The 3,064-nt window shown below is 32.0% G+C and overlaps 1 pseudogene; it reads left to right on the forward strand.

The window, feature by feature from the left end:
* Window positions 1-593: 593 nt before the first annotated feature.
* On the forward strand, window positions 594-2,840 carry LOC143066548 (complement C1q-like protein 3; annotated as a pseudogene).
* The last annotated feature ends 224 nt before the right edge of the window (window positions 2,841-3,064 follow it).

The following is a 3,064-nucleotide window of genomic DNA, read 5'->3' on the forward strand; positions in this document are numbered from 1 at the left end:
AGATCCGATTCCTGGACCAGCTTTGGTTTTACCTTTGTTCAATTCTAATTTGATCAAAGTATCTATGATGAGTTTATTGTCAACTCTTCAATTTTTAATAAGTTATGATTATTTCAAATATTTTGGCGTAGAGCTTAGCCTAACAGATCTTGAATGTCGAGTGGTTCGTCAAGTGCAGTAAAATTGGTACCTTCAACGTAATTGATAGATTTAAACCATTGAGTTGATTCCAAGCATTTTAGCCAGTTAGTTGGTACTGCAATGATATGAAATAATGTGAAAAAGAAATTGTCTAAAGGTGGACCTGGTGCAGTAATAAAAGATACCGTTGATGTTATAACGCTAAAAAATACTGTGTATTGTAACATACTGCTGACTAGAATAATGTTTGAAACTTAGCTAAGATTCTAAAATATCTGTTTCATAAGCATCAGGATAAAAAAACAATTAATCATATTGAATTACAAATGACTTGAAGTCATGCAACCAAAATGAAAAAAAGGTAGTGTCAGCATTTTCAAGAATTCGTACATAAAAGGAGTTGTGAGTTTTCATATTTGAACAGTGTTACTAACCCTGTAAATAAAAAAAAGATGATGTTTACTTTTGGACTTGCTTTTATTAAAACTGATGATAATGGCTACAGCCGACTGCAGTCCAAAACTTGGTAAGTTTATTTTAAAATATTGTATTTTAAGACAGAAACCCTTGTTCAAATAATTCATATATGTTTTAAATATCTATGCTTCAGATGATGTCATGATCTCTATGCGTTAAGGAATCATGTAACTTCTATTTGACGGGATGGTTGGTTTTTAAGTGACTTGTTTGAGAAGTAAACCCTGCACCTTTTAAACTCATTTACCGTTACTTCAATCCACAGTCACGTTTCATTTATAACAGCTGAACAGACGTGCTATCTACGATGAGGGTTTACTGATAGATTGATCAACGACTTACTACTTTCTATGACAGAAATTAATCCAACTCTGTACAGTTTAAGTTCGGCTTTATCAGTGTAAATACCCGCGGCAACATACATTAAAAAAAAACCATTATGTATGGGGTGTGTTATTCCGACTGACGTCCGAGGGCTGTATCTTAGGTGTTAGATTATTTACCTCCATTTTACTGTCTCACGACTGTAGTCCTCATAATGCTTCCTGTTATCATTAATACTACGTCCGAAACTAGTTGCAGTATAAATAAGTCTTTTATATAGAAAGCATGTTTTAATGAGTATACTAGCATTACGTCTTAGGGTTGTATTGGTACATTTAACTTTGCTTTTTGAAAGAATAAATATACCAGAATTGAAATTAATTTGCCCTAGTCGCGTGTTTCGTCTACAAAAGACTCACCAATGACGCTCGAATAAAAAAAATGTTAAATCAGCCAAACAAAGTACGAAGATGAAGAGCATATGACCAAAAAAAGCTAAAACATTTGTCAAATGAGCTGAGGTAATCTATTCCTTGAGTAGAAAAACCTTAGTATTTACAAAATTAAAAGTTATTCGCATTTTCGTTTTATGATTGTCAATGAACAATAATTATTCTTATTGAAAACTTTATTATGTAGATAATGCAGTGGTTGAAGACCTTTTAACAATGCTAGTTAGATATAAAGGAGGACATGGTAAGTCGTAAAAACGATTATTTTTACATGAGTTGGTCTTAAAGAAAAGAATTGATATTTGAAAAATTAAAAAAAAATCGGAAACAAGAACGATTTTTGTGATATTTCATTTTCATTTATTTCATATACTTGAAAAGAAAACAATTTAAATTGTATTGTTTATATATGAATATTTAAAACATGCTTTGAATGAAGAATTTTGTCTGTACAATATGTCTGAGAATTCCCTAAGGCCCCTTGAGACAAAGGGAAATTATATATACTGGTGGTTCTCTTGTGTTGTTGATTTAATACCATCAGTCTGAGTTTGAGAAATTTTAAGGGTTTATTTTGGAGTAAATGCTGTTTAGCATTTTTACCAACAGTCTGGAAGGTTTATTTCTTAGATTAATAATTAATAGCAAATCAATATAACTCGATTATTACTAGAAATTAACTAATTTAGACCCTGATGCCTAATATAGAGGAAAGATTACAGTTTAATCAGAAATTTTCAATTTTACTACAATGGCAGAGATAATAAATTCGTCTTTTTAGTAGAAAATAAGAAATAATGAAATGGATATTATCTTATCCATTAACCTTCTTTGCATGGTATGTCGCAACTATTCCATATCGGTTTATTAGATTTGAACATCGTAATACTACTGTCGCTTATATGCACGCTCATGGACTAAGGTCTTTTTAATACATGCTTATGTGAATGTAAAATTCAGAACAGCCGTGTATAAAAAAAAATTGGGGTTAAATCTTGATTTTTATATTCCAACAGATATTATAAACACCAGAAATTGGAGATATATTCCTGCCTTTACTGCATCCTTATCATATATCAAGACAATTAATGCCAAGGAAATTTTGAAGTTCGATAAAGTTTGGACAAACAATGGAAATCACTATGATCCTAACACGGGTATATTCCAAGCTCCAAGAGAAGGACTGTATCATGTTTCTACTACAGTCGTGTCAGTAAAAGGAAAAACAGTTTATGCTCATATATGGCAAAACGAGACCAGGACAGTTGGAATGTATCCTGGTATCGGCTATAATGAAGCTACCGCTAATATTGTTTTACATTTAAAGGAAGGGGACAAAGTAACAGTAAGAGGCGGTGGTAATCGTTCTTATCTTTACAGCAGTGAGGGCCACTACATAATGTTCTCTGCCTACCTAATAGCATAATAAATGCACTTTGAATAAGCTGTTTTCCTTATGCGTGTCTTACAGGATGCATTCTGCACACAGTTATATAGTTTTAAACAAGAGTGCACACACCGAAATGTCTCGCCTTCTATACTAATCATTGATATCATGTTGATAATCCTAAGTATAAAGCTAAGCTTTATTACAACTGTCACATAAACTTAACATTAACCAAGATAACTAAACAAAGACCAATGAACCTTGAAAATGAGGTCAAGGTCAG

Source organism: Mytilus galloprovincialis, chromosome 3 (genome assembly GCF_965363235.1).
Source record: "Mytilus galloprovincialis chromosome 3, xbMytGall1.hap1.1, whole genome shotgun sequence".
NCBI classification, from domain to species: Eukaryota; Metazoa; Mollusca; class Bivalvia; order Mytilida; family Mytilidae; genus Mytilus; species Mytilus galloprovincialis.